The 26,251-nt window shown below is 41.3% G+C and overlaps 1 protein-coding gene across 4 annotated transcripts in view; it reads right to left on the bottom strand.

The window, feature by feature from the left end:
* Window positions 1-26,251, bottom strand: part of TUB (TUB bipartite transcription factor) — a 117,120-nt gene that overhangs the window by 52,383 nt on the left and 38,486 nt on the right. The gene's annotated exons all lie outside the window — the stretch shown is intronic.

Genomic DNA, 26,251 nt, shown 5'->3' with positions numbered 1-26,251 from the left:
CTGAATGTCTTTTTCCTGCTGTGTCCTTTTGCAGCCTCTGAAGCCTGTAAGCTGTGGTTAGGTGTTTGCCAGTACTTGTGCTATGATGGATGTCTGACACAGATACACTGATGTAATAATGCAGAAAGGAAAAAAAGTTATGTAGTGCAGAGAGACCAGATGCAATTTCTGAGCATTCACAAAATAATACATGTTTACTGCCATTCTGCCCTGTGATAAACACATATATCCACTGCAACTAGATACAGGAAACGTCCCAGAGAGCAGCACGAGAGAGAGAGAGAGAGAGACTGCTGCAGATGGTATGTGCGGGTCCTGATGGCGACAAATGGACGGAGAGGCAAAAGGCAGCTTACACACTGATATGCATAGGGAAAAAGGGGGTGATATATAAAGGTCATCATTATCATCAACATTTATTTATTTAGTGCCAGCAAATTCCATAGCGCTGTACAATTGGGGACAAACACAGTCATAAACAAACTGGGTAAAACAGACAAAGAACTGAGAAGGCCTTGCCCACAAGCTTACAGTCATGTGGGCCCATTAATCCACCTCACCGATGCAAAAAGGCAATTTTCGCATAAAAAAATGACCTTTCCAGTATATTTATAAAAAATATATCAGAAAGACAGCGATACTGGCTGGCACCCTAAAGTTAGTTATGGCTTCTATTGAATTATAGTTATCATTATTTGCAGTTGTTTATTATTTTCCTCTTGCAAAAATGTTTTTAATACCATCTTCTGTAGTATGTATGTTTGACGTCATATAACATCATTTAATTGTTTCCCTTCTCTTTAAATTGTTCAAATATAAAACCTGCTCCTTCCTCATAATCTTCCCTTATTGTTTGACTCAGAGGATTCTCACGGTGACTTTTAATGCAGGATTGTGTGTGATTACTGGTGGCATTTAGATAATAAATTTCATCCACTTGTTTAAAGTGATTCTTTATGACTAATCTCTGATCCTAAACTATGATATTCAAATCTATAAAGATTTATCTTATTTTTCACTTATGTATGAAATTATGATTGTAGTTGTTGTTCACCTCATTCCCTTATCAACCAGGTAGAGTCAAATAATCTTTTCCAAGTGTATATATTTTTTTATATATATGGATTATTATCCAATAGGTGCATTAATAACCCACAGACAAATGTGCTGAACGGGGTGCAGTGCTGTTTCCCATGGCAGTACCACTGAGTTAAACAGAAAAAGAATCAGAATGATTAAAAGAATTAAAACAAGTTTTACATAATTCAGTAAAAAAAAAAAAATCTGCTATATTGATACAAATAATCTTTATGATCAATTATGTTTAATAATAATAGTATAAAGTGTTCTCATTTTCCCATCAGAGGTGGTAGAGTCTAATACAGAAGAGCAATTTAAACATGCTTGGGACAGACATAAGGATATCCTTACAAAGAAGGAAGGATCAAATAGAGTTTGAGGTTACCATAGTATAAAAATGGGCAGACTAGATGGGCCAAGTGGTTCTTATCTGCCGTCAAATTCTATGTTTCTATGTCACATGGTTCCAAAAGCCATTTAAATTTCCAACACGCACGTTCACATCTATTAATCATATCCATTGAGTCTTTTAAATATTCAAGTTCATAGACTATTGGTCTCAGGAGGAAATCCACACATTTTGAACTATTACTTCTGAAATACTTAATTCTGGATATTTTAGATCTACCCAAGGGGCTTGTTAGAGAATTGTGTTATTTTGGAAAGCAATTTAAAATGGACATATTTGGTTTTGGAATAAGCAAATATTTAATTCCTTCGTTTTGTCAGCAATCAACGTACAAAACAACACTCAAACATTATATTAATCTCTGGGAATCTTGACATATAAATATTAATATTCTAAAGAATAATGTTACATTTGTAATTATATGAATCCCTAATATACATTGTAATACCCCCCCTTTTATCAGCTTGTCATAATAATATTTTTATTACTCTCAGTTGTTTTAAAGCCTTTCTCTCAACCCGCGTGAGATTATCTTTCAGATATTGACCATTTATGTCACGTAACATCGCCTGATAGAAAGATACAATGTATAGATGTGTAAGGATTGCAGCTCTGTAGACACTACAATGAGTATAATCATTCAAGGAGATTTCTAGGTAGTGAAATGATTAAACAAGGAGTGTGGGGAGAGATCAGACTACATTACTTAGAAATTGTACGTATGTATCATGGAGACAGTCTGATATTAAATGGTTTTAAAGATAATTTTGTTTTGTTGTTGAAAAATTATTTGTATTTGCTATCGATTTAATAGTATTATTGTATTTTAAATTTTATAAACTTGATATGGTATGGTATCATAATGTATAATGTCATGTATGACCAAGATATGTAAGTTAGTGGGTGAATTTAAACGGCTAAACCTCTCCACCTTATTTCCAGATTGCCAATAGCCTAATGAAGATGACATACCTGGTGTCCCGAAATGCGTTGTAAATATTACATTGGCTGATATATATTCTGGATGTGGTAGAGAGTTCTCATATGCAATTCTTTATTGCAATTCCCTCCTTACTGGTCTTCCCAAAAACAGACTCAAACCCCTACAATCTATTTTGCACCCAGCGGCAAGATTGATGTTCCTTGCAAATCGTTATTCCTCTGCTGAATCACTCTGTATGTCTCTACACTGGCTGCCTGTCTTCTACCGAATCCAATATAAAATACTTTTACTAACCTATAAGGCTATCAACAAAGCTGCACCAACATACATCTCCTCTCTTGTCTCAAAATATCTCCCAACTCGGCAACTCCGTTTTACACAAGATCTGCGTCTCTCATCCACACTCATTACATCCTCCCATTCCCGGTTACAGGACTTTTTTCGGGCTGCACCCACTCTATGGAATTCTCTCCCTCGCACTATTTAAATAAATGATGATAATGATGATGATATGCGTAATATAAAATCATCTACATGTGAGTGATAATCTTTCTAAATTGTTTTGTACTTGAGAAGACCATTTAATTCTGTACTTTGGATTAGTACAGAAGATATTTTGAAATTGCTAAGCTACAAAGCAATACTAGGAAGACTTAGTGTTATATGTGATGAGATTATTACAACGGTCCTCAAACATCACAAGAGTTCTGTGAATTCATAATAAGTTGTGGAATCAAACACACAATTTATAACCTGTACTTCCAGCAATCAAACAGTCTCATAGAAAATATATCAGTATTGTGCAGGACATGGATGGGACAAGGTTTACTATAAGGATTTCCAGACTACGTAAAACCCATCTGAAGGATTTTTCACCTCTCAGTGTCAGGAATTGACCAGGACAAGCTGTAAGTTGTAGAAGAATTGGGAATATTGGATGTGGGCAACACTGGAGAGGAAACATCTCAGACACAGGGGGACAGATCTGACCACCAATGCTGCTCAAAGCAGGTGAGGTGAAGATGAACCAGAATTACCACAAGAGAAATATCCTTACTGAAGGGAAACCGGGATCAGGACAAAGGACAACATCAAGGACGTTCTAACATCTCATCCCAGCACTTCCCATGAAGCAGCAGAAGATGCCACTGGCCAACAGGCTGCTCATAGAGGAGACTTCACAGATAATGGAGCTCTGACCTGAGTAATACATAGAGCAGGGAGATGTCATGGATTAGAGTAGAGATCATTATTATTATGTTTTGCTGCAGACTGTTCTTTCATTGTCAGACTTATACTAGATTAATAAAAGCTAATTGCAGATTGCTGTCCTATAGGTTACGTCACCTCTCCACTTTGTTAGTAAACAGCTTTAATTATCTACCATGTGTATAATTAGCGTAAAATACATAATTCGTCTCTGACAGTGACCCTGGTTAGAATGTATACGGCATCCTTTATACACCTGTTCTGTTGCATCCAGACGCCTCTACCGCAGGCACCTGGAAGGTCTTAGAAATGTTTCCTGTGGCCGAAAAACAGAACTGCTGAGAATGAAATATTTACTAGGACGCGGTTACTAAACTTCTACCTTTCGGCAGCCAATCACTGACTGACAAATTGTTATAATTAGACACTCGTGTGACACGGCACCAACACCTGCCCAATGCCAGCCTGTCATATTATATAACCCCAATGCCAGCCAGTCATATTATATAACCAGATGCCAGCCTGTCATATTATATAACCAGATGCCAGCCTGTCATATTATATAACCAGATGCCAGTCAGTCATATTATATAACCAGATGCCAGCCAGTCATATTATATAACCAGATGCCAGCCAGTCATATTATATAACCAGATGCCAGCCTGTCATATTATATAACCAGATGCCAGCCTGTCATATTATATAACCAGATGCCAGCCAGTCATATTATATAACCAGATGCCAGCCTGTCATATTATATAACCAGATGCCAGCCAGTCATATTATATAACCAGATGCCAGCCTGTCATATTATATAACCAGATGCCGGCCAGTCATATTATATAACCAGATGCCAGCCTGTCATATTATATAACCAGATGCCAGACAGTCATATTATATAACCAGATGCCAGCCAGTCATATTATATAACCCCAATGCCAGCCAGTCATATTATATAACCCCAATGCCAGCCTGTCATATTATATAACCCCAATGCCAGCCAGTCATATTATATAACCCCAATGCCAGCCAGTCATATTATATAACCAGATGCCAGCCTGTCACATTATATAACCAGATGCCAGCCTGTCATATTATATAACCAGATGCCAGCCAGTCATATTATATAACCAGATGCCAGCCTGTCATATTATATAACCAGATGCCGGCCAGTCATATTATATAACCAGATGCCAGCCTGTCATATTATATAACCAGATGCCAGACAGTCATATTATATAACCAGATGCCAGCCAGTCATATTATATAACCCCAATGCCAGCCAGTCATATTATATAACCCCAATGCCAGCCTGTCATATTATATAACCCCAATGCCAGCCAGTCATATTATATAACCCCAATGCCAGCCAGTCATATTATATAACCAGATGCCAGCCAGTCATATTATATAACCAGATGCCGGCCTGTCATATTATATAACCAGATGCCAGCCAGTCATATCAGCGATAGCAAGGAATGGGATCTGGGGTTACAGGCAGCAGAGAGAGTAACCCCCCCCCCCCCCCCCCCCCCCAGGACCAGTGCTGGATGGAGGTAGAGTATTCAGTTTCTCTTTGGCTCTGTCTATAAGATCAGTAGGTCAGTGAGAGGAAAGCCAAGGGCCTTAGCTAGACCATGGAGGTATCTTATGGGGAACCTGCCAGTGATGAATCCGTATAAGGAGCCATGAGCCGGTTTCCCATCTGTCTTTAAACAGAGACATTAGGTCTTGTACCGCTGGGTGATTGCAGCGTAACCGGTTCTGTGAGTAGGGATCAATGAGCCCTATGGAGGGAGTGACGACACTACGCACTATAATCCCAGTGGACGCAGGATGGCGCATGGACTCCGCGTGTCCTACACAAGAAACTGTCTTCCAACCCTGTCTTCTGCTTGTCCCTCTAATCATTCTATGGTTTCAAAGATGCTACCGCAATATACATGTTTTTAAAAAATTGCTGGTTTGCTCCCGAACCTGAAAATGTTCTTCACAAAAAAATTTGAGGGGGACCAAGACATTGAGGAAATCAATAGAGGTCTATGTAACTACCCAACTAAAGGAAATGTGAAAATTAAGGAAGATTCAAGGATAGCTCAAATGGAAAATCCCTGCAAATTGTCCCAAACCGCGTGTCCAGCAAAACCAACCACTTCCTGGTAAGGCAAGACCCTGTATCCACCAATACCAACCCCTTCCTGGTAAGGCAAGACCCTGTATCCACCAATACCAACCACTTCCTGGTAAGGCAAGACCCTGTATCCACCAATACCAACCCCTTCCTGGTAAGGCAAGACGCTGTATCCACCAATACCAACCACTTCCTGGTAAGGCAAGACCCTGTATCCACCAATACCAACCCCTTCCTGGTAAGGCAAGACCCTGTATCCACCAATACCAACCCCTCCCTGGTAAGGCAAGACCCTGTATCCACCAATACCAACCCCTCCCTGGTAAGGCAAGACCCTGTATCCACCAATACCAACCCCTTCCTGGTAAGGCAAGACCCCATATCCACCAATACCAACCCCTCCCTGGTAAGGCAAGACCCTGTATCCACCAATACCAACCCCTTCCTGGTAAGGCAAAACCCTGTATCCACCAATACCAACCCCTTCCTGGTAAGGCAAGACCCTGTATCCACCAATACCAACCCCTCCCTGGTAAGGCAAGACCCCGTATCCACCAATACCAACCACTTCCTGGTAAGGCAAGACCCTGTATCCACCAATACCAACCCCTTCCTGGTAAGGCAAGACCGTGTATCCACCAATACCAACCCCTCCCTGGTAAGGCAAGACCCTGTATCCACCAATACAACCCCTTCCTGGTAAGGCAAGACCCTGTATCCACCAATACCAACCCCTTCCTGCTAAGGCAAGACCCTGTATCCACCAATACCAACCCCTCCCTGGTAAGGCAAGACCCTGTATCCACCAATACCAACCCCTCCCTGGTAAGGCAAGACCCTGTATCCACCAATACCAACCCCTCCCTGGTAAGGCAAGACCCTGTATCCACCAATACCAACCCCTTCCTGGTAAGGCAAGACCCTGTATCCACCAATACCAACCCCTCCCTGGTAAGGCAAGACCCTGTATCCACCAATACCAACCCCTCCCTGGTAAGGCAACACCCTGTATCCACCAATACCAACCCCTCCCTGGTAAGGCAAGACCCTGTATCCACCAATACCAACCCCTTCCTGGTAAGGCAAGACCCTGTATCCACCAATACCAACCCCTTCCTGGTAAGGCAAGACCCTGTATCCACCAAAACCAACCCCTTCCTGGTAAGGCAAGACCCTGTATCCACCAATACCAACCCCTCCCTGGTAAGGCAAGACCCTGTATCCACCAATACCAACCCCTTCCTGGTAAGGCAAGACCCTGTATCCACCAATACCAACCCCTCCCTGGTAAGGCAAGACCCTGTATCCACCAATACCAACCCCTTCCTGGTAAGGCAAGACCCTGTATCCACCAATACCAACCCCTTCCTGGTAAGGCAAGACCCTGTATCCACCAATACCAACCCCTTCCTGGTAAGGCAAGACCCCGTATCCACCAATACCAACCCCTTCCTGGTAAGGCAAGACCCTGTATCCACCAATACCAACCCCTCCCTGGTAAGGCAAGACCCTGTATCCACCAATACCAACCCCTCCCTGGTATGATATATGTTATTTAAGAAGTAGAGCGTTACACAGACCTCATGAGGCTGCTGAGTGTTTGGGGAACCTCCTTCTAGGAATGGTCACACCCCAAAGTCCTGTCAAAACCCATTCTGAAGACCTTACAATAGTGAACTGAACCAGAATTTCTGACCCTTGAAAAGATTCTTTATCGACAATTTTATTTAAAAGACTTACTGAAGGACATTGTTTCCTGAAAGATTATTTCTGTCATTCTAAAATATAACAAAAACTGACAATAGTATGCTTTATAAGATAAAAAGGGGGTCAGGGACTGAAAATAGGGACTTATAACTCGATTCAGACCCAAAACCATTAGTGTGGTGAATGATGTGTGACATGTATTAAAACCTGATCTGCAGATTCACATAACATCATCTTCTGCCATCTTATCACAAACATCAACAACTGCACATTATATGTAAATGAGCAGCTGTTTCTGTGACAATTATTCATGATGATTAATTCCTGGTTTGACCTTCACACATCAACCAGCAGCCACTATTACTGCAGAGATATTTGTTCTTCGCCTCCTGTGAGTTGTATTATAGCGCTGGGGTGAAAGTCTGGATTAATTTATTGGAGTCGCTGTTATCAGCTCCAGTCTCTGCTGCTGCTAAATATATAAACGCCAGAGGACAGAGGCAATAAATGTGCGGTTCAGCGTCTGTCAGTCATCCGTTATTATCCTGCGTCTGCACATATCGCACAGTGATCTGCAGGACCTGTACACGACATTATCCTGTGATTATTTATAACACAGGACAGACAGGAAGAAACCAGGGGCTAGATTTACTAAGCTGCGGGTTCAAAAAAGTGGGGATGTTGCCTATAGCAACCAATCAGAGTCTATCTAATCTTCCCTAGAATGCACTAGATAAGTTGTAGCTAGAATCTGATTGGTTGCTATGGGAAACACGTCCACTTTTCCTTTTTAGAAAGTTTAGTAAACCTACACCCAGGTAACTTATACTGGGAGGAAATGTCCTGAATATTCTATAGATCCGGCCTTATATTGATTGGCATATTAATATATTGGTCGAACCTGACTGCCTCTAGTTCTACACTGATCAACAATAAAGAATTACCTCTCTGACTGTAGATCATGTATAAAGGGAACTTTACAACTATGACACATTTATAATAAAAGTCGCCAGGTGCTAACTATGAAATTCTGGGACCAATCACATTCACCACCTCTATTAACCAACGTCTGCTCCACCACTAGAACAATACAAGTCGCCAAGCGAACGCTTTGTAGTTTAGGGGTCTATTTACCAAGCTCCGGTTTTTGCCGGAGAGGGAGGGTCATTTTAGAATCAGGAGTATTTATTAAAGCTCTAATGACAGAGAAATCTCTGGTTTAACCCTGAATACTGCAGTCCCCAAAGGTCTCTAAGGTGATGGCAAAATTGCACAATTTATCAAATTGCAAAAAGCTTGTCTTATCGTGAAGCCTGATATGAGCTCAGGATGGCGTTAAGCTAATCTTACCTGCTTGTCTGCAGTCCCGCGGGAGAAAACCAGGGAGAGCCTGTTTTACTAAGCGTTGTCTCAGCTAATAAAATTAATAAGGAGCAGCCAACAGTGATAATAAATGTTATTTATTGGGGAAAGCCCAATAATGAATAAATAGACCCCTATTGACTTGTAATTACCCCATAACTCATCTGACGCAGGTGCCTGAGCTATAAACACTTTTACCCTCAGGAGAGGGTAAATATAATAACTACCCAGAGAAAATAATATATAGAGTCAGTGGGTCCTGCACCACTCAAACTCCTGGGCCCTATAATGCAATCTCGCCCACAGTCCTGATATTTGGCGACCAGAAGCATCTTGATGTGCTGTAAAGGGGCGTGGCCTCATTATATATGGGGGCGTGTGTGGGCGGATATAGGCAGAGTTTGGGGTGATTAGGGGCGTGGACTAATTTGTGCAGATTAACCATTCAGAAATATTGGTGGATATTCAGTTATATTCCGATTCCCAGTTAATTATAATAGAACATAAATAGGAAACAATGATATTATTACATTAAAGTTCTCATGCACAATAAATATAAAGCTATTTCTGTTCCTGTTTATAGGTGGAAATTCTTATTCTAGATATACACTGTGCGTAGTTCCCAAATATCTCTAATTTCTAGGCACTGTCCCAAGTTTCAAGAAATTAGTCCTGGAATGTTTATTTCCCTAGAAATGTACCCATGGTTCAATATTAACTAACTGTACAGTATAATTCCTGTACTCTCCATATTAGATGCTTAATACATTATTCTTAATATTTGGACTTTGTGAATTGATGTTTAATAAACTAGAATATTTAGGATGCAAACAAAAATAATTAAGTTCAGTTACCTTATGATGAAAATTGCATCCAGACCGCAGAGAGCAGCCACTCTGGAATACACCGGATCAGCAACAAAATGTCCCTGGAAATGATTTTATTATGTTGCCAATTATGCAGCGTGTTGTGTAAATATTGTGTATGAATTTTATCTGCTGAGAACGTGCTCACGCTGGGAACCACTAGATGTCCTCGCTGGGATGATTACCTGTTATTTCCTGTACATTGTAATCACATTCTCTATGGAGACTGGACCACAAGTCTCTAGGAGAAGATGTTGTGCAATTATAGTTGAATGAATGTGACTACAGTTACCAATGTAGAACATTCTGCATCACTGTTGTTCCTTTCTGGCATCGGTGCTATATTCCAGGATGTCTCAGTTAATACATTCTCCCAACTATCCTGATTTCGGTGGTACAGTCCTGATTTGAGGGGACTGTCCCAGCATCCCATGGGTGGGCATGTTAGGAGGTATGTCCTATGGTGTGCACAGCAATATAAGAGGGTTTATTTGAAGGGAGAGTTGGGGCAGCCTAGCACCTCAGAATCTTAGACACGCCCAATGGGGGCATGGATAAACCAATCACGATGTGGCCATACCCCCAACATGATGCGTTCATGGTCCCTTTAAGGAGGAGGCATGGTCCCCATCTAGGAAACACACATTTTGGGAGATATGGCTAATGATCGGCCTCCCTTGTATAATACCAGGGTTCATGAATCCAAATATCACACACCATATATCTGTATGAGGTTTATATCCTCTCAGTACTAGAAGTGGTGCTTCAGATCTGTCTCAAGTATATCCAGCTGCAGCAACAGCAGGGGCGAACGCAGGATTTAGAAGGGGGGGTTTCCACCCCCCCCTCCCCCAAAAAAAAATAGAGCGAGAGAGAGCGCACGCACAGCAGCTCCATTTCGGCGAGTCTGAATTCAAGAAGCATCCGCGGCAGTGCTGCATTATACTACAATACAGCACTGCCTAGTACGCTTCTTTGACAGCGCCGTGGCTACTGTACAGTACCGTTGGTTGGCGGAGGGGAGGGTTTCTGGAGAACCAGAACCCCCCCCCCCTGCGTGCACCACTGAACAGCAAACCAATCCTAATACTCCATATTAGACAGCGCACCCTCAGACAGGGCTCCTACCAGATGGTCTATACCAGGGGTGTCCAACCTTTTAGCTTCCCTGGGACACATTGGAAGACAACGAGTTGGTTTGGGCCGCACATAAAATACACTAACACTAACGATAGCTGATCATCCAAAAAAACATAGAAAACATAGTTAACATATTAAACTTACTTGGAAATGAAGTTAGTAAGAGTCAGGAAACCTGTTGCAGAATCATGATTAAAGCAGTAGTCCCATTACCAGCTGCAATTTAACTTACCTGCATCTGCCCCTTAGTGGGGTTCGGGGAATTAAATGCCAAAAACTTTTTTTTCCTCTCTTTCTGCACCCATGAATCATTTTTTTTATTGACCAGTTTTAAATGGTCACCGATATAGGAGCATCAGGAGGACTAATAGAAATCTACAGAGATTTAAAGATAGGGTGGTGGGAAAAATGGCTCATGGAGCAGCCTCCGATGAGGGTAACAGTGGGTGATAATTTCACCCTACTCAGCACTGCACATTTAAAATGGTTTAAAATATTAAAAATAATTATATTTATATTAGATACATACAGAGAACACAGCTAGTTCATAATTGCATGGTGCAGAAAGTCCAAATTCAGAGTAACAACAATAAGATACTGGATAATCTTTCACTGCTGCTGATAGTTCGCGCGGGTGACTCCTCTGTGCTGCGCTACGCAATGGATGTCGGGTGTGATGGCGTCACCCCCGACATTCACTGCGAGCACCGCACGGAGGAGGAGACCAGGGAGGGAGCCGGAGCGCCAGCTGACGTGACCGCAAGGTAAGTATTTTTTAAGGGGTTTTTTTGCAGGATATTTTTTTCATTAACAGCACTGTTCCCCTGCCACAACCGCTGGGCCACATTCACAGGCGGGCTGGGCCGCATCTATACCATGTACAGGTGGGTTTACACCATGAGCTGTCATGTGACGTACACCCGGGGATAAGAGCCCTTCTGATAGACGGGCTGGAGGTGCGCTGCCTAATCTGGGAGTATTTGCATTTGTTTAATACTCATGAGTCCACCATGGAGATAACAATGATTAAGTTACTTACATGGTAAGACGCCAAAGAGGAAAACTCTGCTTCTAAAATGATCCAGGAGCTGCAAACAAATGTTCCATGTTATTAGGACAATTTGCCCTTTTCTGCTACTTGATTCACAAATAGTTTATTGCTGTTGGATACAATGTTTCACTCTTGTTGCCTTGAGATGAGACTCAACGGTATTCTATGGATACAATTGTATGGACTCCAGGAAGAGCAGCTGAGATGTGTTTATAAAAAGTAACAAAATTAAAAAATAACTAATCGCCTGACAGATAATTAAAAACACACAGAAGGACACCCGGAGGATAAAGCAATATAAGTTACAGGAGGGTACCAGCAAGCCAGTAAATTAAAGACATCTAAAAGTTGGACAATCCCTTTAAAATATATTTTAAGGATAAATAGAAGGTCATTTCATTTATCATTCATCACACTATTTATTGATCAAATTAACATTTTTAAGTACAATTTTTGTTCTTTACATTTATCATATTATCCCTTATAAATTAATTTCCTGCAGTTCGCTTCACAAGTGAGTTTAAAATCTGAATTTTGAATCACAGCAAAACTAGATGGCAAATATATTAGCTAAAAAAAATATTTGTTTTATTTTTAATAATTTTAAATAGTAAAGTGAAAAAATAACAAAATAAGAAGACGAGCAATGTTTTTATAGCATGAGGTAATCATTGGATAGATTCTGCTAATTGAAGACATTTGTCCTATACTTATCATCATCACCATTTATTTATATAGCGCCACTGATTCCGCAGCGCTGTACAGAGAGAACTCACTCACATCAGTCCCTGCCCCCATTGGAGCTTACAGTCTAAATTTCCTAATACACACACTCAGAGAGAGAGAGAGAGAGACTAGGGTCAATTTGATAGCAGCAAATTAACCTACTAGTATGTTTTTGCAGTGTGGGAGGAAACCGGAGCACCCGGAGGAAACCCACGCAAACACGGGGAGAACATACAAACTTCACACAGATAAGGCCATGGTCAGGAATTGAGCTCATGACCCCAGTGCTGTAAAGCAGAAGTGCTAACCACTAAGCCACCTTGCTTATGTGACTATTTCCATCTTTTCTCGTTAATGGACCTATGCTAATTTTAGTTATAATTTTACTTCAAAAGTAGAGCACCCAGAACAGCAGGGGACAATGACAGATATTGTAATTAAAGGACAAAACATGTTCTTTTCTAATGACGGGAGTACAGAGACCTGAACATTGTTACATTGTTCTCACTTTCGGTTTTATTGCAGTATTTTTATTTTAATCATGAGGAGATTATCCAAAATAATAAACAATTCACAGATACAAAAAGTGTTACATTATTACGCAAATGGATGAGCTGTAAAATAGTAATGATAGGTGACAAATGGTGCAGCAAGTGGGATACGAGTCATTGAATAAATATGTTGGGAAACTTAGATTCTCTGCTGAGTTTACATAACCGTGGAGCAACGTTCTTTCCACCATATCTACCTAAGCTGGTTTCAGGGTGGCTCCACGGCTTGTCTTATAATGTATATCTTCATTATTGTTCATCTGTAAGGTGCAACGAAATACAGCAGCACCAGAAACGCTGAAATTTCAATACATACAACGTACAAAAAGTACAGACGAGGACAACAAAAGTACAGACGAGAGATGAGACAGAGGACAGAGATGGTCCTGGCCATGAGAGCTGCTCCCAATTTTATCAGAAGGGGGGTAGACGACTTTTGTATCATGTGACCTCCTCTGTGCCCTGCAGAAAGGTCACACGGCATACCCAGAGATACCCAGGGAAGGAGGGAGTGCACTCTGCTCCCCCACCGTCCTCTTTTGTGGCCCTCAACCTTGAGCAAAAGGGTGATGGGATCAGAGGTGTATGAAGCGGATGAGTTGGTGACGGCTGCAGGGGACTTGGGTAACTGCGCATTACAAATTAAGGTCCAATGCAAACCCAAGAGGGTAATACAATTCAGCGTGAGTTGCCTATCAAGTCATTTATACCGGGTAAGCTATTCAAATACAGGACCCGCGATGCTCATTGGGCCCAGAGATAGAGGTTGGTTACACTCATTTTTGCTCCCACCTCCAGCAGGAGTGAGCATATAATTGGCGTAATATGTTGACACTTTATAAAGGTTACTAATAATAATTGTACAATAACAGGTTAATGTATCAAAAATGAAAATTAGGCATTGTGTATTAATACATTCATGACTAATGATTGCTTTTGGGGGGTCAGGTGGTGTCATTTTTTTAATATTTATTAAAGGTTAGTTCCACCCAGAACTGAAAACTGCATATTAGGTGAATTAGATAACTTATCTATGACCACAGAATATCATGTTTTACAGGTGTCAATGTCTGGTGCATTCTGGGAAGGTTATACTCTCTCCGGTTAAAGCACGCTTTTTCCATACAGCAGAATATAGTCGTAGGACAAGGCACTGCCGGTAGGAGTGAGGGGACCTGCTGGGGCCTGGGTATGTCATATTTCGTGAAAAGTTATCACTTATGGATCTTCACCTAGAACTGGTCCTTCAACAATTTGTACTCAGAACAATCAATATATGACAAACTTGAGATTTTGAGCACAGGAAAGAGATTGTTTAATTATTATCATTGCTGACTAAGATAAAATAACGGTTTACAAACCATGGAACTTGGAATCAGATTTACAAAACCAATCGCTTGAATCCAATCAGATTGTAGTGCAATGATATAGATCTAAGAACACCATGATCCTCGGCGACACAATCAACTCTCTGTTATTACTCTGCGCAGTTTACTAGTAAATAAGAGAATTGTTACATAATTGTTGTAATTGCTGTATTCACTCTTCTGGCTTCTAGCTGCAGACTGACATCAGTCCACATAATAAGAACAGTTTCTGAGAACCGTATCCTGCAGCTGAAAAAAGAAACCTAGTATTTTCATATTGCTATTTAAAAAAAATAAAAAACATAGGGACAAAGATCTTTCGAAATCAGGGGCCATAATGGTGTCGGAGATGTGATTTTACCTGCGCTTTTTACTAGCGCTAAAAGATAATTATACAGTTTTCAAATGCAGTTTGGAAATGGAACGGGTAGCGTTAAAAAAAAATACAATTCAAGTACTAATATAATATATATGTATAGATAATAGATAGATAGATATACACACACACATAAAACTACAAATAGGTTTGGCCTCACTTGGTGTAATGATTTTAGTTTCACACACATATAGATATATCTTGCATGAAAAACACACATAAAATGCACAACTTAAGTGTACAGTGGTACATAGCCTAAAGGTGGAGTTGGGTTACCCCAATAAGTTTACACTGCACACTACGGCATCACATAAATATCAGCACATACAAGATTCTAGACAGAATCTACCCGATTACTGGCTTCTACCACCAAGGCAGTGATCAAGCCCAAGTGTCATCCTGCTTTAGGTGGGCACCTACACAAGCAGAGATCAACAAAGACTTGAAAAGTTCAGCAAAATAACTTCTTATTCTGACTAGCAGTCGTTGTTTCCATACAACGGGAACCTTAAACCTCACCCACTCCTGCCAGGCTCCTAATGACTTGTGGACATCACTTTTACGTCCCCTCCGTTTACCATGGTGTGGGGATCTGGGTATAAGAAGAAAATGAGTCTCCTTTACTGTCTCAATTTGTGCCCCTTTATCCTTGGGGGCATTTTATGCAACAACCCCAACTCCTCCTCTTGGATCTGCGCTGAATATGGCTCCCTGAAGTCTGGAGATAAGAGGCACACACAACAGGTACCAACCTTGTCCAACAATGGGACAGAGCCACAGAAGTAAGAATGAATGTTGGCCTTCTCCTAGAGTTAACCCTTGTGTGTCCTTTCGAGCTACATGGAGCTCCAGGCCAACTGGCACTTCCAGTTTGTAGTGACCGACCATTAAAGCACAAAAAGGTATTACCTATAGTATTAGAGGTCTGGGACTGTTCAACTTGGAGGGAATGAAGCTCTATATAAAAGATCTTGGTGAACCAAAATCTGCGGGGTGGCTATGGGCTCCTTCATGGAATACAGATAGAATTAAAGTTAATTTTTAAATAAAATACAGAGTAGTGCCACATTGAAACATTCAAGGATGCATATAGAAGTGCCACTAACAATACGAGAGGGTCCTGGGGGGTGTAGGTTTTATTAATAGTACCTGACACCCCACCCTTATCACAGATACATATATTTAGTGTTGATACAGCCTTGAGTGAATACGTCCTAAGTAAGTAATTACATACTCTACATTTTCATGTCCCTCTATCCAATACTCAGTCCTCCAATAATTTTATTGCCAATGTGGGTGACTGGGAAAGAAATTAACACATTAAAATCCTGGTAATATAAAGCAGAGAGGTAAAGTATCCCCAATGTATGGTACAGGGGACGAACCACCGAAAGATATCCATAGATCGCACTTTCCCTACGGACTCCGCGAGGACAATTCCGGTCAACGCTAATGTTATACTTCAGGTTTTCGTTAACATAGAATGTGCCATGAACGCTGATCCAGACAATAACTCTCAGGTAGACGGATTCTCAGGGAGTTTAAACTGCTCCATTGTCAGATCCTTTCGTGTCCTAATTAATCGTTCACTCTCGTGGATTCTGCCAGAGATTCCCGCTCACCAGGCGGAGAATTCCTGGGAGAATAACAGCTTTAGATCTGTTTTTAGATCTTTATTTATAGTCTGCAACTTTCATCTACATCTAACGAGTAGTAAAATGAGCAATAAAAACAGATATTTACCCAACCATGACAAATACCCAGACATTACACCTAGGGGAACTGGGCTGGAATAATTGTGCCTTTTAGAACAGGTAATCTGTCTGGTTTGGTTGAAGAAGCCAAGAATGATTCTCCTGACATCTCTTCATGGATCACCGCTTCTCAAATCGTCCAGGCAATGTGCAAAACTTTCAGTTTTCTCCGTATGTCGTCCTACTTCCTTTTCCTCAAGTCACCAATGTCGGCAATGTCTATATATCATCCATGTGGTCCAGAATTAAGCAGTGTTGGAAAAATAAAACTAATCAGTAACCTGTTCATTGGCCGTTCTGAAATGCACAACTATAAATACTATAATATTATTGTCTTTTTGTATTATATATATATATCTATCACAAACACATTGTTTTAGATATCCCATAAATACAGTAAGTACACATTACAGTAAATATCAGGTAACATAGTGTAATACTTGTGCTAAAACAAGTGTGCCATAAAAACCTCAGTGGAAATACAAAAATGTAGAAAAACAAAAATCCTGTCCTTATGACATCCAGGGTGACGGACGGTTTCACGCTCCTCTTGTTAGTCAAGTGCTACAATCTGAAAGTCCTAGTAAGAGAGGTGTGCGATGGTTGTGTCGCACAAACACAGCGCACTGTGAATCGTTATTAAGTGGCTGCGAACCGAACACAATGAATCCAGATGCTCAGAACAAGATTAGATGCCGCATCCTCCTGAGGAAGTCACACATGGACGGAACACATCGGGCATATTTATAGGAAACCGAATGTCCTTAAGTTCCCATAATGAAATGTATAACAGTCCATGAAGTTTAAAACATGTTTAATTAAGAGGACCCCCCCCCCCCCACACACACACACACACTCACACACACACCACCCATCCCCATACACGCAAATTGCTTTATGCTAAAGCTGAACAATTCAATTTCAATTTAATTAGAGAATTAGTTCATTGCATGAGAATCATGGCACAAAACTGAATCTCAGAGGAAGCCCTCACTCAACATTACATTGTTGGTTAGTAACACAGGGTCATTAAGGGAAGTAAAGCCAAAAAATTGTGTAACTTTGCACTTGGCAAAACCATGTTGTATTGGAAGAGGAGGTACATTTATAATGTGATGCCAGATATATATTTGGGGTAGGACATGTCCTAGACCAACCTTAAACTTCAGTGTACAAATAAAGCTATCAAGTATTTGTGTGTTACATGAAAAAACAGCCAGTATTGAATTTATGTGCAATATAATAAACTTATTGGCACCCCTTGTATTGTAACATGGTCTGTCCAGTCGAAAATTAATTTTTGGCCTTACTTTCGTTAATGAATCAGGCTCACAGTCACTTAGCGATGTCTGTATGACAGTAGGCCCCATTTATAGGACCTATAGGAGCTTCTTGATGACTCGCCAGGAAACTTTCAGAATGAAGGAATAGAAATTCCTGCACATGCACAGAACCGCTGTCTGGCAACAAGTGACAACGCAGAAAGTCGGCCGTGACTTCATCCTCCTCATCATTGGAGGAGAGCCCAGACAAGACAGCCGAATGCTGGAGATCCGTAGCGGCGGGGAAGCCGTAGGAAGTCACTTAGAGATAAGGAGCGGTATGTCCGCAGGTGCAAATAGATGCTGCGCCTCCTGACTCATCATAAACCAGGTGTATATGCCGCTAATGGACAGGTGGACGCATCTCGAGATGTACACGGCTTTGCATATGGGCGGAAATACACTTGTTTTCTGTGATATTTTTTTAAAGAGTAATTTACTCCCATCTTCCTCCCAGGTCGGATGTTTTGCAGTAAATCCACCAACCAGGACAGGTGTCATTTACCTGAATTGCATTCTATGGTTTATGTTTTGGTTCCGCACATGCGCAGAGTAACACATACGGCACATATCGGCATTTACATCCCTTAATGAACGTGCTCAGTTATATTTACTGATACAATATGGTCCCAGTGGACTGGACATAGGATTTCCCCATATAAATCATCAGATACAATATATATATTTGCATGAAGCTTTCAGGACGCTGGCGGCATGTGATATATCTGGGATACAGCTGTGCTGGGCGCATATGAGAAGCTTTATCCGTGTAATCATCATTTCCAGCCCCACACAGGATCCACGTAGCAGATAAGGAGTTAATGAAACAATTTTGTGCAGCCAGTTCCCGGTGTCAGTCTGACATTGTTACCGCAGAATAAATAGGCTGCAGATCTGAAAACCATGAGATAACCGGAACGTTCTGCGACAGGTTTATTCTAAGAAAAGCTCCATGTCATATCGCTCGTACACCACAAGCTGCACAATTAGGACTAGTCCAGTATCTTATTCTTCCCTCTAATTATCACGTTTCTTATTTCATTACTTATCATCACTAACTGCAAAATGAGACATTTCCACTACTCAGAATTTGAATTTACTTTTTATTAGAGAAAGATGTTTTTTTTTATATATATCATAAAAAGCTAAAAATCAGTAACAGGTATCTGCTATTGTTCCCCCATCTCTCCATCTCTGTATTGCGATTGGTGTGTCCCAGCCCTAATCATCAGGTATCTGCTACAACTGCCAATGGTAACCGAGTATCGAAAGGGGTGTGTTGACAACCTCTCCCTGACACCACTCGCTGGGAATGGTGGGCGGTATGTCTCTGGTTAGGAGGGACGGTGGGTGGTAGGTGTCTGGTTAGGAGGGACGGTGGGTGGTAGGTGTCTGGTTAGGAGGGACAGTGGGCGGTAGGTCTCTGGTTAGGAGGGACAGTGGGCGGTAGGTCAAGAAAACTTTTAAACGATAAAAAATTATATTAACATCCTAAATGAAGACTTATTAGTATAACATACTGTCAATGATATTCCATCCAAGACATTTTAAAAGAACATTTTAGGGTTCCTCCAGTTTTATAGAATATTCCCGAATAAAATACATTATTTTACATTTTTTTATTGAGTGAAAAAAAATCTTATACACATAATTATCTACAGATACCAGAAATTAAATATACAAAATATAAAACTGTATAGAATAATGTGATAGTGGTAAAGACTGCGGGCTCTGACCACTTGCTAGCAAGACTACAGACAGGAATACGAAGATCCTTCTCCCATTGGATTCGAAATCACATACTCCTTCTTCAGATGGCGTGTCAGCTGCTAGGTAGTGAGCAGTGATGAGTCTGGCAAGAGCTGATAAATCAGCTGCAATGTGGCATCCTCATTAGCAGCTCAGGAAGCGGGGCGAGTATGGTTGATTAGCAACCTCAAGCACACGAGACTCAGAGTCTGTCAGGGTTGTATCCGGTATTAGCAGCATTGTTATCCCCGGAAAGGTCAAACCACAGTGAGAAAAGACATTTACTGCGCACACTGGAATAACAATGACTGACAGAGTTATTTATGTATATATAATGATGATACGTATCTATTGCACATTCTTACACATGTAGGGTTATCCTAATCCTCCATATCTAATCCTCACCTAGGAAGACATGGCTGCATCATTAAATGGGTATCTTTCCTATTAATTATATTTCTATGTTTGTAATCATTTCTAATTAAGAGATAGTTTCCTCTTGTTCTGAGTGGAGGATATTAGAGAGTGGGGGGTACTAGAGAGTGGGGGATACTATAATTAGGGACCTGCTCTTGGTTATGAATGTGGACGCCAATTAGGCGCATTTGTTTAAATAGAAATGTATTACACATCCGTATATATTTGGTGCTTTGTAAATGACCCTTTGTTCAGTAGAGGCATGAAAGATCTCACAGGGTTCTTTGGTGAGGTCATTGGACTCACATAAGGAGAATGAGATCCGGCTTTCATGGGTATCGAACCCCGGTTAGAGCGCCTATTGTATTTAATCTTGCAACTCGCCGGATGAGCGTGAGATGAAGAAGGAGTGGCTAAAACCATCTGTAGCCAATCAGAGCATTAGAATGTTAACAACAGCTCAGCCAGCCCTGTATACACATATATATATATATATATATATATATATATATATATATTACTACGCACAGCATTTATAGAGTACACTTCTATATACTCTCTCGCTGCTGTGAGACTATTGACTGCACCTTGCAAACTTTCCTGGCCCCCAATTAAGGCTGCATTAATGCAGTGTTTATGGCCACAGAGATAACACAAAAAGAAGAGGAAAAGCAGCATTTTCATCAGCTTGAACAGAGTGTCATTGGCAGCTCCAGAGCCCTGTAGGAGACGTGATAATGAGGACGCTGCCTCTCGAGATAGAATATAGCCGTGGAGCCGGGTGCTTTGCTGGAGAAAAAGCCAATTTCAATCCACTTGGAACATTAGCATTTTACAGACGGAGTTAATGCAGTTTAGTGTGTAATGGAAACAGCAACTTGTTTGATGCATAAATAATTATCTGCAACTCACACAGCGCGTCCGAGTTGACCTTGACGATCGAACGTCTCCTGGCTTCTCTGCGTATATATCGCGTCTCGCTCTGAAGCCTTCATTCATCTATTATAGTTCCTGAGCTGGTTTACTCGTTAGGCAAACTAGGATCCTGACTAGGGCCCTTGGGCACAAAGTGCCCCGGATTACACTAACCCCTGCACATGTGTGCGACAGAGGTGGAAATGGGAGCAATTAGTATCTTGCTTAGGGCACCATTGGATCTTAATTAGCCTGGGTCTGGGAGCCCCCCCCCCCCCCAGAGTATACCAGGTGACCCATAGACCCTGGAGGATCTCTCCTTGTAGGTGGTCAGTGGATCCATGAATCCTGCAATGATTTCATTTAGCTAAAACAAGACCCTGAGTTCTTAATCATCTTCCCCGCAACAGACCGAGACTTAGGGGTCTATTTACCAAGCATTTTTCCTTTGGTAAACCCCCGAAAACAACAGTTTTCGGGGGTTTACCGTGAAATCACTATGTACTATTGAAGCATCGCAGCAGATATCTCAGATATCTGCTGCTTTGCATTTCCTATCGTTTTTCTGAGCACTCCCCATAACAGTGTATGGGAAGTGCTCAGAACCGCTATGTATTAAAGGCTAACTAGGGAAAATTTTCTCTTTTTTTTACATGTTAATGTACTCCATCTGAAGCTGGAGCCATCTGAAGCTGGTGCCATCTGAAGCTGGAGCCATCTGAAGCTGGAGCCATCTGAAGCTGGAGCCATCTGAAGCTGGTGCCATCTGAAGCTGGAGCCATCTGAAGCTGGAGCCATCTGAAGCTGGCGCCATCTGAAGCTGGAGCCATCTGAAGCTGGAGCCATCTGAAGCTGGTGCCATCTGAAGCTGGAGCCATCTGAAGCTGGTGCCATCTGAAGCTGGAGCCATCTGAAGCTGGCGCCATCTGAAGCTGGAGCCATCTGAAGCTGGCGCCATCTGAAGCTGGAGCCACCTGAAGCTGGTGCCATCTGAAGCTGGCGTACATTAACATATCTGAAAACTTTCGCGCTGTCCAGCTCTGCTCTGAGTAGCAGAGTTGGACAGCGCATGTGTGGAGGGATCATGTGATCCCTTCCTGTCACTGATCCTGCAGTTTGCCGGCCAGGATGTTACTGCGCATGCACTAACTATTCAGTCGGCGCATGCGCACTAACAAAAAAAAAAAAAAGAGAAGATCATCGCAGCCTTTAAACTTGAGAAAAGACTGCGATGATCAGGTGAGTCACTTCTCAGGGACAGCAGGTTATCGGCACTGCTGTCCCTGAGAAGTTTTTTAATACATAGCCGTTACTTTTCAATCCTTATCAAGGAGATAAGGATTGAAAAGTATCAAGTCAAAAAAACGAAGGGTCATAGAGCGAAAACCTACAAAGTAACCTGAATTTCAATGTTCTTCATTCACTTCAGCGCAGACGTAAATGTTTAATCCAACATCTGTCAGGTAACTGAAAATTTCATCAACACCGAAATGTTTCCAATTATATAAAATGACCCGTGACTCAGTTTTGGCTCTTGATGTTGCTCTGAGCTTGGAGCCGAATGCACCGTGTAAATCTGTGTTCGATCATCTGGGGCGAAACAACGGCAGGTCGCCCAGTGACCCAACCCAAGGTAGCGCACTGTGAACCTTTCTTCTCCTACAATACTGCTCATTACTCCATTATACCACGTAGGACTGGACCACCAGGATAATGGGGGATCCCTGGTGAGCCCCCCCTGTTCCTGTAGGAGCGGAACGGACAGGGAAAGCGAGAGAGTTGAGCCTGTTGGTGGGGTGGGGGGAGAAGGCGTCCATGAGAAGGCGGAGCCAGCGACTACACTCTTTGCATATCTCTTCATACCTTTATATCAGCCTTAGACAACCTGCAGCTTTCTAGCTGTGATGGCACTACAACTTCCAGCATGCCTTGTAAGCCTTTTAGTATAAAGAAATGGGGTCATGTTGCAGTATCTAAGGTGTATGTATATGTATATGTACAGTGCTCTTGGGTCATAATTAGTGGAAACTCTGCCAGTGGCAGCCTCTAGGAGACTGATCCTTCTGACCCAGATATCGGGTCTCATAATGTCAGTGGGGATTGTGGATAGAATTCAAAATACAATAAATCTTAGATTCAGGTGGTTGCAGGTATCCGTCAGTCACAGATGGGGTTAATAATATAATTCTAAATGTTTATTTATTTTTTCACACCTAATTGCATATTGCTCTGTAAATGAGTAGTATTAAAAGCTACACGTATGCGTCATACTAGATAGCACATGACATGTGTGTGCCAGGAATATAAACGATAGAAACACATTGTATGTACAGTGTGCAATAAAAGTATCTGGATTTCTGTCATTTAATATTGTTTGAAATTTTAAATTTAAATTAAATATTTATTTTATATTTTATTAAATAATTATAGTGATTACACTTTTTATTTTATGATCCAAAATATGTATATGTGTTCTGACATAAGCTCTTATTGTACATACACTTGTGCGTATATTGCAGTCTCTGTTACAAATAGGATATAAAGTTGATTTTTTTCCTCTCTAGTTGATTGATTTGAAATTGTAATGTGTCTACACAGCAATTATTCTCTTATTAGTTCTACACATGTCCAGCGTTCACAGAGGATCATTAATAAGGATATAAATAGAAGCACTTTTACCTGCATTCATAGATTTATCTTGTAAGAGTTGTAATATAAATTATAAAGTACAGCCAATGATAGACAGCCACAAGCACTGTACAAAGCTGTAAATGACTAATGATCAAAATGAATATTATTATTATATTATACATTCAGGAGCTACACAGACACACGTGTAAGTGCTGCCGAGGTTTATCCAACCGGTCTACACATCACCCCCAGAAGAGGGAACGTACGGAAGGTGAGAATGACGGATGCTCCATTAGATCGATAGTTGTGAGGTGCGTCGGTTGTTTTATACATCACTGAAAAGTAACAAGTTATTAATAGTAAGGAAGAAAAACATTAGGAATAACAACTGCACCAATAAAACAGTATCAATGTGTTTAAATTAAGAATAAAGGCTAAGGGGCATATTTAAGAAAGCACGATAGTGCTCTTACCGGGTAATTAAGTTGCCTCCGTGTCCTCCGCATATTTATGAAAGGTGCATCGCAGCAGATATCATGGATATCTGCTGCTTTGCATTCCTCTTCATTTTTGGGAGCAGTCACCATTCAACAGTATGGTGACTGCTCTGGCCGAAATCTAACAAGTTCCGAAAAAACATTTTTTTTCGGAAACTTGTCTTGATAATGTACCAGCTGAGGCTGACGTACATTATCATAATTGGAAAAATCCAATGCTGTCAGCTCTGCTCTGAAGAGCAGAGCTGGACAGCGCATGTGTGGAGGGATCACATGATCCCTCCCTGTCACTCAGCGCGCTCTCTCTGCAACGACAGAGCAGGGATCTTTGTGCGCATGTGCAGTTCTTCGTATGCACATGCGCAGTTGAAGGTTGAAGAGGACCTGGAGGAGATCCAGAGATAGGGCTTCCGAAGAGGGGGGTAAGTGTGATTTTTTTTTATCACATATTCAGCAGTTTTTCGGAACTGCTGTTTCTGTGATCCGTTGTTCATAAATTTGAGAAATATCCATGCGATAAGGATTGATAACTATTTCTCATTTTTGCCGATGAATGATAAATGTGCCCCTAAATGTTCTCAATGACATTGTTCCTTTAAAGGGAATCCTTTTTGTGAACGCTGAATACTTTCTCTTTACAATAGGAAACACATTTAGGGAAAGCTTAGGACCACGTGACTTCCCGCCCCCCTCCCCTGCCCCCAAGTGCTGTGTCTTTAAAAACAAAAATTCAGTCTTAGATCTAATAAACAGGTTGCCAAAGCTATATTCACACCATAATCCTGAAATAGTGATTGCCTCAACCTGTACAAGTATTAAGGAACTTTACTGAATTGCAAAAAAAGCTCAGTGTACAAAGTTGTTATTGCAAATAGAATTACAACTCCAGGGAGTCCGGATAATTTCCCTTATTTCACACTGTTATCGGTTTTGGAATCAGTGACATATTCTCCTAGCAGCTGTCACTATACAACAAGCCACTAGATGGCGCCAATTGCCTAATTTTACACAACTAATGCAGTTTCCTACTGGAACTCAATGTGGAAGCTTCAACTCACACTCAGGTGTAAGAGAAGCGGTCTGAGGAGGGGACAGCCTCAAGTCTGTATTATATGTGTTCTATGGGGGACAATCTGTTCTATAGAAAACAGACGTTTGCATTTATTTCTAAACTAGCAGAAAATGACAATCAGATTAAATGCAGTTTTTACAATCAGCGCACACTGACACCCTGACCAGTCCCAATAAGAAAGATATCACTGAGCATCATACCACGATTCACTCCAATGTAAAATAATACAAATAATTAGAGCCGGTTTCTATCTGTCTCTTCATTTACTTGTTTATGATTAAAGTGATTCAGTCCAGTACATAGCTCTACATCAGTCCTCTCAGAGTCTCATTAAACAAACCAGACATTTACCTGTAACTATAAACAATTGAAAAAACTAAAATAAAATGGATGAAAAATAGTAGAATGTTATTGTAGCTCCACATCGGACATCGGCCTCGGTAACTATTCAATACATACTTGACAAATCTCCCTGAATGTCAGGGAGACTCCCTGAAATAGGGGTGATCTCCCTCACTCCCTGAAGAGTCTGGCATTCTCCCTGATGCTGAGCCAGTACAAGACGTGGTTGGCTTCGCCATCTGTGACATGATGACACAGTTAAGAAATTGTGTCCTATGTCCATGTATTGATGCCTATGGAGGTGGCCATTTTCATGGAGACCAAGATTTGATCAAAGACCGACAGGTAAGACAACATGACTTCAGTAATGGAGACAGAAATGTAAAAGACACTTCAGTCTCTAGAGATTCATTAGCTGTCTTTCTTTAATGCATACTTGCCCACTCTCCCGGGAGACTCCCACAGTTCTGGGAGACCTCCCGGGCTCCCGGGAGAGCAGGACAACCTCCCGGTTCTTGCCCCTGCAATAGATAAGTGGTGGTGGGGCAGGGCTTAATGACACAAATATCACGTCATTTTAGCGATTCGTTAAGCCCCGCCCCCACACGCCCACCTCCCCAGGGATCTCCCTGAA

Source organism: Mixophyes fleayi, chromosome 10 (assembly GCF_038048845.1).
Source record: "Mixophyes fleayi isolate aMixFle1 chromosome 10, aMixFle1.hap1, whole genome shotgun sequence".
Classification (NCBI taxonomy): domain Eukaryota; kingdom Metazoa; phylum Chordata; class Amphibia; order Anura; family Limnodynastidae; genus Mixophyes; species Mixophyes fleayi.
Note: the sequence above shows the minus strand (reverse complement) of the source record. Positions and strands in the feature narration are given on the sequence as shown.